Here is a 13303-nt window from a genome sequence, read left to right on the forward strand (position 1 = left end):
TTTCATATTTTGGCCTCTATTCACCACCACAATGGCTTTGAAATGAAACAAACAAGATGTGCTCTACTGCAGACTTTCAGATTTACTTTGAGGGTAATTACATCCAAATCAGGTGAATGGTGTAGGAATTACAACGGTTTCTATATGTGCCTCCCACTTTTTAAGGGGCCAAAAGTAATGGGACAAACTAAACAATCCTAAATCTAACTTTCAATTTTTAATACTTTGTTGCAAATCCTTTGCAGGCAATTACAGCCTGAAGTCTGGAACGCATAGACATCACCAGACGCTGGGTTTCATCCCTGTTGATGCTCTGCCAGGCCTCTACTGCAAATGTCTTCAGTTCCTGCTTGTTTTTGGGGCATTTTCCCTTCAGTTTTGTCTTCATCAAGTGAAATGCATGCTCAATCGGATTCAGGTCAGGGGATTGACTTGGCCATTGCATAATATTCCACTTTTTAGCCTTAAAAAACTCTTTGATTGCTTTTGCAGTATGCTTCGGGTCATTATCCATCTGCACTGTGTAGCGCCGTCCGATGAGTTCTGAAACATTTGACTGAATATGAGCATATAATATTGCCCGAAACACTTCAGAATTCATTCTGCTGCTTTTGTCAGCAGTCACTTCATCAATAAATACAAGGGAACCAGTTCCATTGGCAGCCATACATGCCCACGCCATGACATTACCACCACCATGCTTCACTGATGAGGTGGTATGTTTTGGATCATGAGCAGTTCCTTTCCTTGTCCATACTCTTCTCTTCCCATCACTCTGGTACAAGTTGATCTTTGTCTCATCTGTCCATAGGATATTGTTCCAGAACTGTAATTGCTTTTTTAGATGATGTTTGGCAAACTCTAATCTGGTCTTCCTGTTTTTGTGTCTCACCAATGGTTTACATCTTGTGGTGAACCCTCTATATTCACTCTTGTGAAGTCTTCTCTTGATTGTTGACTTTGACAGATATACACCTACCTCCTGGAGAGTGTTCTTGATTTAGCCAACTGTGGTGAAGAGGTTTTTCTTCACCAGGGAAATAATTCTTCTGTCATCCACCACAGTTGTTTTCCGTGGTCTTCCGGGTCTTTTGGTGTTGCTGAGCTCTCTGGTGCGTTCTTTCTTTTTAAGAATGTTCCAAGCAGTTGATTTGGCCACACCTAATGTTTTTGCTATCTCTCTGATGGGTTTGTTTTGATTTTTTAGCCTAATGATGGCTTGCTTCACTGATAGTGACAGCTCTTTGGATCTCATATTGAGAGTCGACAGCAACTGATTCCAAATGCAAATTTCACACCTAGAATCAACTCCAGACCTTTTACCTGCTTAATTGATAATGAAATAACGAGGGAATAGCCCACACCTGTCCATGAAATAGCTTTTGAGTTGATATTCCCATTACTTTTGGCCACCTTTAAAAAGTGGGAGGCACATATAGAAACCATTGTAATTCCTACACCGTTCACCTGATTTGGATGTAATTACCCTCAAATTAAATCTGAAAGTCTGCAGTTAAAGCACATCTTGTTTGTTTCATTTCAAAGCCATTGTGGTGGTGAATAGAGGCCAAAATATGAATATTCTGTCAATGTCCCAATATTTATGCACCTGACTCTGTGTGTGTGTGTATGTGTGTATATATATATATATATATATATATATATATTTAAATGGCGTGGGGACCCCCCCTAAATCCATAAGCAACCCTGGACCGTCCACCCTTTTCTGATCATGGATAATCTGGTAAAAAACAGCAGTTTTGTGGTTGATTTTAAAACAGACTGTTAGTAAGTCTGGGAATTCTATAGCCATCTATGTAAAACTATCGATGTTGGTCCAATATTCAAAAGTGGGTTTTTTGGTCGATTTATTTTTAGTCTGTTTTGACTTTAGTAAATCTCAGATTTGAAAACGACAGAAAATCGGACAAAAAACACAAAGCCGACTAATATTGAAATCCAGATTACCATGGAAACACCCGAGTAAATGCTACAGTATAAGGAAGGCACGCCTCTCAACATCAGTGATCTCGAAACTGTAGCAGAGAATCATGGCTACACCTCCAGTCAGCGTGGGCACACTCTGGTCAGCATGAAAATCCAAATTTTGTACATGCTGTTAGCAGTGCAACGTCCGCCCCCCACGAACACACTGATTGTGAAACAGTCCTTCAAAAGCAGGATGGTAACCCAAAAAAGTAGGACGGCTGAGAAATATTCTGCAAGTAAAACATTTGCTGTTTCTTTTTGTGGACATACAATAAATGCATTATCCTTTTGTTCATCCTTCTGTTCAATGCTAAGTTATTATGAAATTGCGGTAGACGTGCTCTTAGCTTTCTATTACAAACAATTGGAAATGTTACTAACATTATTTCAACACTAGATTTGTTTAAACGAAAACATTCAGATAAAACAGCTTACCGCAAAGTGAATTTTCAGCGGCGTAGCCCCCCTAAACTATTCCACAAACAAAGGAGCTAAATATTACAGAAAACAATTGACAATGTTATTGACTAAAAAGACTTAAGGACCCCATATGTCCGCGATGGATTGGGACCATTCCCTGGTTTGCAGATGATTGGGAGGAAATTGGCAATGTATACTGTACACTGTACACCAATCGCAAAAAGTGATTGGATTTCGCAGACCAATCGGGGCTGTAGATTGCTAGTGTATAGTAACGATCAGCTGATTTGCCAACCCTTACTAGTAACAATAAGCGTTTCAAGATTGGCAGATCTGTCGTTCCTGAAAAAGATGTGTAATATATGGGTGCAGATTGGTGGATTGGGGAAAATAAAATCACAGGACCTGGTAATCGTTCTTTTGTAATTGCTGATGTATGGGCCCCTGATGTATGGGGGAGCGGTTACTAAATAGCCGGGCCTGGGTCTGCTGGAGGGGCCCGGCGGTGTTGGAAATGGGCTCCCGCTGCCCCCCCCTCCTTTTTACCTGTCAGCAGTAGCAGTCTCCTCTGCTTGTGGGGGGGGAGCGACCACTCTGTTCAAGCCCACCCCTGGATTTGTGCCGGGCTGAGGGGCTCACAGCCACCTCCTTCCCTGCATGCGGCGCTGCAAAAATGTTTTTTTTTTTTTTTTTAAAGGGGGCATGGCCACACCTCTCGCGATTAGGCCGTGCCCCATTCCCTTGGTCCTTCTCACTACGGCCCTGCCTTTAACAAAAGTGAGCGACTTGAGGTATGGGGAAGTCTGGCAGAGGGGAACTTCTCAAGTATTCTGTAAACCACTTTTCTAACATTCCAAAATACAAAGAATAAATATACTATATTTAAATAAGGTTAGGTTTTATTTTGAGAAGATTCATAAACAAGATGTCCATCTAACAGGAGATCCATCAAACATCAAAAAGTGATGTCTGGGTGAGAGACGGGGGAGAGTATTTCAAACAAATATAAGAGACGCAGCCAACAAATAAACACAAAAATATGGTAAGAGAATCAAATAATTAGCACTTCCACTGCCCAAAATCACAGAGCCTCTGTTAACTTATCATTTTTCTTTCTTCACATAACCCTGGGGAAATAAATATACACTTAGGGGTATATGTACTAAAGTGTTGGTTTATAGAAGTGGAGATGTTGCCCATAGCAACCAATCAGATTCTAGCTATTATCTTCTAGAAGGTGCTAGATAAATAAGTAGAATCTGATTGGTAGCTCTGAGCAACGCCTCCTCTTTTATAAACCCGTGCTTTAGTAAATATACCCCTAAGTGGCCACTTTATTAGAATCACCTGTCCGTTAATGCAAATATCTAATTAGCCAATCATGTCACAGCAACTTAACGCAAAAAAGGATGCAGACATGAGCAAGAGGTTCAATTGTTGTCCAGAACAAACAACATAAAGGGGAAAAAAATGTCATCTAAGTGACTTTGATCGTTTAATGATGTTGATGCCAGACAAAGTAGTTTGAGTGCAGGAAAAAGACTAGAGTGGGCACAGGCACGGAAAAGCTAAATACTGGAAAAACATTGCCTGATTTCTGAATCACTGCATCTGCTGCAAGATGCAGGTGTCAGGGTCAGAACAAAAAATTTACGTAAACCACATGAATCCCTGGATCCTTCCTGCCTTATGTGAGCAGTTCAGGCTGGTGGCGTAACGGTGCAGGGAATGCTTTCTTTCAACACATTCGGCTTCTTAATACCAATTGAGCATTAAATGCCACAGCCCACCTGAGTATTGTTGCTGACTATGTTAATTCCTTTATGGCCACTGTCTACCCATCTTCTAATGACTGCTTCCAGCAGGATAGTGCGCCATGTTACAAAGCATGCAGTACATCTCCTCAAGCTGGTGACAATGAGTTCAGTGTACTCCAATGGCCTCCACAGTCTCCAGATCCCAATCAGGAAAGCCATTTGAGTCCCAAAAATATTCATTAATCATTAAATCCCGGGTATTACGGGATTCAAAACACACTGCGTATTGGGCCAGGGGCAGTGTGATGATACTTATCTTCTCGGTTCTGGTCGCATTATCTGGTCTTCTCAGGCTCTTTCAGCTGCCCATAGAATAGATGAAGTTCCATGTTGCAGTTGCTGTCAGTCACACATCATCACTGTGTGGTGCGCTCCCAGCCAATCAGTGACTGGGAGCAGCCGCATCACATGACTCCAGCTCTTCAACTGCAGCTGAGCATGGGATAGGACTGGACATTGCACCTGCCGACAAGAGAAGCCCGATCTGGCCACCACTGTATAACCAAGGAAAGTGAAAGGGGAGGAAGGAGAGGGATGCCAAGGGGGAAGAAAGGAGAAGGAAAGCAGGGGTGGGAAGATTTATTTTCACAACATGAGATCCGGGCTCCATGGTTAATCCTGCAGCTCTGTGATTAATTTTTTATGGCCAGTGATAATGTAATGATTCCAGAAGGGAATCGACGCCAATGACTGTTGAGCGGAGGATTAGGTAAGGAGATAGGTTGGAGGTACCCCTTGTGGACTGGTGATAACAACTGGAAAGAAATATGACAGTCCAGCTACAGCTTTGAGGGCTGGAGTACTTGGCTAGTGGCGGCCGTTTTGCCTTGAGGGCTGGTGAGGTGTTGCAACCTTGAGGACTAGCAAGTCTTGGCAGGAGGCAGCCTCTGGGCTAATTAGGATGCAGCTTTGGTCGTGTAGCAGCCTTGAGGGCTGGTAAGCCTTGGCGAGAGGCAGCCCCTGGGCTAAATTGGATGCGGCTTTGGCTGTGGCTAGAGGCAGCCTCTGGGCTGAATAGGATGTGGCTTTGGCCATGTAGCAGCCTTGAGGGCTGGTAAGTCTTGGCGAGAAGCAGCCCCTGGGCTGAATTGGATGCGGCTTTGGCCATGTAGCAGCCTTGAGGGCTGGTAGATGCTGGCATTGGTACGCTAAATTGCGCACTAAGGATGCTGAGGTGCGGCCTATGTCGCTAGGTTGACACAGGCGTTGGTGCACTGGATTGTGCACTTAGAATGCTGAGGTGCGGCCTATGTCGCCGAGTTGACACAGGTGTTGGTACACTGGATTGCACACTCAGGACTGTGGGTGCACTCTGTGCCGCCGAGATGACACAAGTGGCTGGGAGCAGGAATGTACACCGCGCCGACACAAGCGGCAAACTGCAGATGTTATGCGGACCATGCCGTCTGGATGGTGCAAACAGCAGACAAGAAAAAAGCAAACAGGGGAACTGGAACTCAACTGATCAAACAGGTGACTGGCCACAACCAGAAACGCATGGGAAATGCTATCACCGGCAAGGAGTGAAGGACTGGCTGCAATTTAACAGATACAGGGTCCAATCAGAGCAAGCCCTGCAAGTCTCCCTAGTGACAGACTCCTGCACCTGGTCTGTGCACAAGAGAATCAATTGGTGTGCAGCTGACACTACACAGAGACAGATAGTAATACTGAACACATGAGATCAGCACACAGACAGACAGAAATTGATGCAGTGTCCCAGCAACAACCAAGAACTGGGAACTGCAACCAAAATCCTAACTTTATATATATATATATATATATATATATATATATATATATATATATATATACACAATATAGCCAGCTCATTCAGAGGCCGGCTACTCTGTGTATCACCGGTTTCACTAAGAGGCATGCCGCTGAGAATCCCTTAGAGAAACAAAAAATTGACAATATGCCATTCACTACACGATGTGGCAAGGAAAGGACAAGACATGCACATGAACCAACTGTGTGCTCAGAAAAATCACATATCCCCGAGGAGAGTCCCAAGTGTGTCCGCAGTTGCCATGTGTGAGCCTGACCTTTCTAATACTGTACTTGAAGAGGATCCTCCTTAAACCATTTGTGTGCCCTTTGCAAATGTGGGGATGAGCAGCACAAGTCAACATGCTGACATAGAAATCAAGGATGCTTCTGTGGAATTGCACCAGGAGGATGAGGAGGATATTTATGTAGTTGGTTTTAACAACAAGGATGATGAGGATGTTGATGCCGAGGATGTTTGTGTAAAAACTGTAAATCAGGCAACAGTTGTTGCCCATGGTATGAAAAAGCCCATTATTGCCATGCCGGGGCAAAAAGACAAAAAAATCTATCTCTAATGTGTGGAATTATTTCCACCCAAATCCGGACAACAACTATCAGGCCTTCTGTACCCTTTGCAAAGTAAGAGTGAGTAGAGGTAAGGACCTTAACCATCTAGGAACCTCCTACCTGTTACGTCACTTGCAGCACATGCATCAAAAGTGTTTGCAAGATTCAGAAACTTTGTCTAAAAACGTAACAATCAGTCCAGCATCACCTAGCTGCTCCCTTCTCTCTGCTAGAACCAAGTGCCTGCAATCTCCAACACCTACATCATCAACATCCTCAATCATGATCAGAAATAGTTCTGCATACAATTTCATAAGAATTACTGACTCCTATCCATGATGCCTCAGAAGGATCCTTGAGTTCTATGCCTGCTGCTGCTGCTGTGAGTGGATCTTCATCCCAGAAGAGGACCAGAAGGAAGACTACTTTTAGTTTAACAAAGCAATTGACTGTCAAACAATCCGTTGCAAGGGGGAACAATTAAGATAGCAGTCACCCAGTTGCACAGCGCATTGCTGACACCATAACAGCTATGCTGGTATTAGATGTAGTATCCGCCATTAATGCAGTGCATTTTAGATCGTTAATTGAAGTCCTGTGTCCCTGCTACCAAGTCCCTCCTAGATTCCACTTAACTAGACCAGCAATTTCCAGTCTGTACAAGGACATAAAAAAAAACCCTTATTAGTCTCTTCCCAAATTCCGTTGTACCCACTGTCCACTTAACCAAAGATCTATGGGCAAGTGGGCCAAGGCAAACTAAAGATTACATTACTGTGACAGCCCACTGGGTAGGTATATTGCCTCCAACAGTGCAAACAGTAGCAGCATCATCATCTAACAAATGCCTGCTCATGTAGAGGCAGGCTATTCTGCGTATCACCAAGGCATACCGCTGAGAACCTTTTAGGAAAACATTGCAAAACGTCTTACCTCACTTGGACTCTCCTCGGGATTTGTGATTTCTGACAATGCTACCAATATTGTGAGAGCATGACATCTGGGGGAATTCGAACACATCCCATGTTTTGCTCACACAAGTCATTTGGTGGTTCAAAATTTTTTAAGAAATTACAGGGACGTGCAGGAGATGCTCTCGGTGGCCCGAAAAATTTCGGGACATTTTCGACATTCAGCAACTGCATGTCGAAGATTGCAGCACCGGCAAGTACTGTGGAATTTGCACTGCCATCAGCTGAAGCAAGAGGTAGTAACTAGGTGGAATTCTACCCTCTATATCAGGGGTTCCCAACCTCAGTCCTCAAGGCACACTAACGGTCCAGGTTTTAGTAATATCCATGCTTGAGCACAGGTGTCTTAATTATTACTGCACTTATTTTGATTTAACCATCTGTGCTCAATCATGGATATCACTAAAACCTGGACTGTTAGTGTGCCTTGAGGACCGAGGTTGGGAAGCACTGCTCTATATGCTTCAGCGGATGGAGGAGCAGCAAGCCATCCAAGCCTACACAACAGCCTATGACATAGGGAGAGGAGCAGGAATGCACCTTAGTCAAGCTCAGTGGAGAATAATTTCCGTGTTGTGCAAGGTTCTCAAATCCTTTGAACTTGCCACATGTAAAGTTAGGTCAGACACAGATAGCTTGAGTCAGGTCATTCCCCTAATCAGACTTTTGGAAAAAGCAGCTGGAAAAACTGAAGGAGGAGCTGAAATGGAGCGATTCTGCAATTTATGTCGGACTTGTAGATCAAGCCCTTGATTCGCTTCGCCAGGAACCAAGGGTCATCAATCTCTTGAAATCAAATCACTATATTTTGGTGACTATACTTGATCCTAGGTTTAAGTCATACAGTTTGTTTTTCTGATGGACACAAATCTGAAAAGATGCAAAGAGCTGTTGGTGAAAAAATTGTCAGCTCAAGCGGCACGTAACACGGCAGCATTTCCTTCAGTTTTTGCGGCTGCCAGGAAAAAAAAATTCCTAAGAGACCCACTGCTGGTGATGCAGATCAGTCAGCAAAACCTTATGACATCTGGTAGGGTCTGAAAGAACTGCCTACTATTAGTGACATGTCTACTGTGACTGTCTTTTATGGTCACCATTCAGAGAATGGTTGATGATTATTTTAGGGATAACATCCAAATAGGCATGTCAGACAGTCCGTTTCACTACCGGCAGGAAAAAAAGGCAATTTGGAGTCCCTTACACACACTGGCTTTGCTTTACTTGAGCTGCCCACCTTCAAGTGTGAAAGAGTTTTCAGCGCAGCTGGGAATCCTGTCAGCGATCGGTGTAGGAGGTTACTTCCTCAAAATGTGGAAAAGATGATGTTCATCAAAATGAATTACAAATTCCATGAGGAAGACCTTTATCGATACCTACTTAAAACATCTGTACGATCCTGCCTATACCTTCTAAATCCTACCTATACCTTCTAAAATTGTCGCAATTTAGCGTTGTGAGTCGCACAATAAATAAATGCCTTCAAACTTTGAATGTGTTCCAAAGCACATAAAGTTATTATTCAACATAAAAACAGATGGTTACACGCTGTGATCTAAAGACAATTAGCAAAAATCAATCATACAGACCCAAGGTACAGTTGTTACATACGCACGCGCTCTGGGCCCAGATACCGGCATCAGCAAGAAGACTCTCGACTGGGGTCAGAGAGCGCACATATATACTCTTTCAGGGATTGGGAATACAATAGGAAAGTTTAGCATGATTCCATTGGTTCTTCTTAAAGTTGTCTTGGTTACAGGATAATTTATTGGACAATTTCAAATGGACACAAACGGCCTCCAACCGCCCTTTGTATCCTTTTTCCCGCTGCATGCAAATCTAAGCTGCTAACATTACAGAGTACATTTTAATGTTTTAACTCTCTATGGTCCATAGTTTGCAGATGTCTGTTCCGATCTTCTCATCGATGGTACCGGAAATCTGTGGAGACACAGTGGATCAGCACAACACCAGACACTGTCTGCTTACAATGTACTAAACCATAGATATTAAATAACCTTTATTACTCAACATTAATAACCACTGGATAAACCTTGAATATTACACTTTAATACTAGGGAACCTTTCATGTAAGTGTGCAGTGTGTTAGTATTGGGGAATTGGGAAAAGACGCAAGTTAGCGTTGTGCGACTGTGTTTTGTGGAGTACATTATGGAGCGTGTCTTACAGTGCTACTTAGTTTATATGTTTTAGCAACTGTCTGTATTTATGTGGTAAGGGCTTTTAATTTCTTTTGCGTAGGAATCGCACGCCGCTAGATAGCATCGCCGTATGTACTTATAGTGGCGAGTTTCACTAAAAATGGCGCTGGGCGGCCAGTCACAAAATGGCGTCTCATTGCCATTCGCAAAATGGTGTCGCGCAGACCTGATTTTAAACTGATCCTGTCTCAGCCAATTATCCGGCTTCGACAACCTTTACCAGCAATTAAGTAAAAAAATTACAGCGGCACCCTTTGATAGCAAACAACATGCTGTCATACTCTGATTTAACAATTAATTTTAGGCTTACATTATGACATATTATTTAATGTTATTTTATGGGATGGCACAAATTGGCTCTTAATCCATCAATAATGTGTCTCTAGGAGGGGAGATAAAACTACCCTTATACACCACGGATCCTGGGAGATCATGGGAAAGATGTGGGGATGCACCAATCCTATAAAGGAAGTCTTGAGGGGGAATAGGGACTTACATTATTTAAGGTGTTTTAAAATGACATTTTTAATACATTTTATGCATGTCTAAATATAATACATTATACGATGGTATTTCCTAGTTCAGGGTTGTAATGCAGTTCTACATTTACCCCAGTATTCATATTGTCACTACTGACCACCATCATAATTTCGTTCTTCCGGTTTACCTTATTTTTACATTTTCCACATTTCAATACAGTAGGAACACATCTGACACATATGCCAATTACTATGATGACAACCAGTATGAGGATCAGGAGTTTACCTATGCTTGCAATCATTTCCTGGACCCATTCTCCTAGACCTGAGAACCATTTCACTGGGTTCAACCAAGAAACCCATTCCTCTACCTTCTCCCCCATTTTAGCTGCAGAATTTCATCCATCTTCCGGTCTATCACCTACTTGGGGTCGCTGGTATCATTTGTGACATAAGTGCAATACTTCACTCCAAATTGGGTGGCCAAAGTTACGCAATACCCTCCAGTGACAGCTGTTAAATAATTTAACACTAGTCTGTGTTGCACCAGTTCTTTCTTGCACGCTTGCAACTCCCTACCTGTATACCTGAATGTGTCATCATACATCTCGGTGATATTATCTATCAATTTAGGAAGATCTTAGATATATCTAAAATTTAGTGTACCCCGAGCTATCCTGGTGGGATCCAGTGCTACTAAAACTTGAAAGCCAGTTGTCTCACTAATTAACTGTGTGGCTTTATGCACATCACCAGGTATCATATTTCTTTTGCCTCTGTGTTCATACTGTGGGTGAAGATATGGTGATGGTGTTTTTTATGAATACCAAGCATTTCATCATGTGTGAGGGTCATAACCTCTGGGACAACTCTTCCCAGGTAACACAAACCTTCGGAACTCTGAGAGAGCCACTTGTATGCTTTCCTTCTACATATAAAATATACATCGTCGGGGAGAACATAAGGAATAGTATGCACCATGATCATTAAACACATTTCCCTTACGAATGATCCCATCTCAGGTTCTCCCATCTGGCAAATACATGTTTCTGGTTGTATAACCTTAGCACAATATCCATCTGGTACCCTACCAATCATTTCTTTGGTGGAACTTAGTGTATAGTTATACCGGAACTGTCTTCCACCTGAACTAATATTGCGTAACAATTCATAATTCATAGGCTCACGGTCAGCTCTTTGTGAGAAGGTCATCGTCTGATTATTCCCAGTCACCTCCCAACTCCCTGGTTCATTGGAGTTGGTGATGTTTAAACACAAAAGTGATTTATCTACTTGGTACTGGTGGAGCTTAAAATGGGGGTGGTTTGGTGTTAAGAAATTTTCCGTCCAGTGTCTTCCCTTTTTGCAAGAATTTCAGAGATATTTAAAGGGAAAGGCACTAATCCTACATTATGCTGTCCTTGGGGTACGTGAGAACACACCCAACAATCGGTTTGGTTCAAAATTTGGCCCACCTTGGTGTGATAATCCTCTAAAGGATACCCACCCCAATACTGGTTATACTTTGGTTGACACCGTTGGATGCATCTCTCATCAATTAAGGACCCACAGAACTCACACATACAATAATCCTCAGACGATATACCTTCACACTGTCTCCGAGTATTCAAAATAGCAGATCTCTTAACCATTACAGTACTAAGATTGGTCAAACACTCCCCTGATTGGCATAGCACTCCTCCTTCCGACTCTACTCCATCAATTTTGCCATCAGCTCCCATCTCCTCTATCAGTCCCCGTAACAGAAACCAGATATTCCCGAACAAATCAGGATGATGGAAACTCTGGAAGAGAATATAAAAATGAACACAGCAGACCAGTCCATTGCCACATCAAGGACCTGCAAAATTCTTTAGCTCAGATATCTCACTGCAACATTTTAACACTCCCACGATCGACAGGTCCACGTTATCAGCCTAGTCTCCGCCTTGTTTCTCCACTGGTTGGTTGACCTTCTTGCAGTGAGTGGAATGGACCCAGGTATCTCTTTCGGCCACCTTCAAAGATGTGGTACTCATCAGCAACACCTGATACGGACCTTCCCAATGATCAGTCAAACCACCTGAACGCAAGAAATTTCTGATCATAACATATTCTCCAGATTCAACATCATGACAGTTTGTTTCAGGCATATCATGGGACAACAATTTCAGTTTCTGCTGTTGCTGTTTTAACTGTTTACTCATTGATATAAGATACCTTAGTTACCTCATTGTTACCTTTTAAATCTTCCTGCGGACTTATAATCAAATGAGGTTGTCTACCAAATAGTATTTCAAAGGGGAACAGATTTAGAGGGGGTCTAGGAGTGGTCCTTATGCTATGTAGGACCAACGGTAGTGCTTCTGGCCATCCTAGTCCAGTCTCTGCCGTGATTTTACTTAGTTTGTTTTTAATAGTTCCGTTCATCCTCTCCACCTTGGCACTGGCTTGCGGTCGGTAGGGGGTATGAAGTCGACTATTCCCATCAGCTTACACATATTTTGAAAAACATCACCTGTGAAATGAGTACCCCTATCACTCTCGATAATTTTAGGGATACCGTATCTGCACACAGCAGTATTAGTGGCAGCTGGATATGCCTCAACCCAATTGGAAAACACGTCAGTGCACACTAATACATACTTGAGATTCCTGCAGGGCGGTAATTGGATTAAATCAATTTGTATTACCTGGAAAGGTCCATCAGTTGGGGGAATGTGAGATGGTTCGGTAGGGATCGTTTTTCCAATGTTTTTCCTCAAGCAGGTCAGACAGGACATTGCTCTCTTTTCCGCTTGAGAAGAGCAATCAGTATGCTCTCACCAATTTACACATACCTTGCTTTCCCAGATGAGTCAGACCGTGCGCTGCCTCAGCCAGGTGTGGGTAATATGCCTTGGGAGCTACTGGCTTACCTTGTCCGTCTCTCCAGAGTCCAGAGGACTCTTGCCCACATCCTTTGGATCTCCAGACTGACTTTTTCTGGGTAGAACACAAATTTTGCATCTCAATTAATTTCAGCATATCAATTGTTTGGAACGTCATGATCTGTTCAGTTGGTA

Source organism: Taudactylus pleione, unplaced genomic scaffold (genome assembly GCF_031769625.1).
Source record: "Taudactylus pleione unplaced genomic scaffold, aTauple2 ptg001091l, whole genome shotgun sequence".
In the NCBI taxonomy this organism is placed as follows: domain Eukaryota; kingdom Metazoa; phylum Chordata; class Amphibia; order Anura; family Myobatrachidae; genus Taudactylus; species Taudactylus pleione.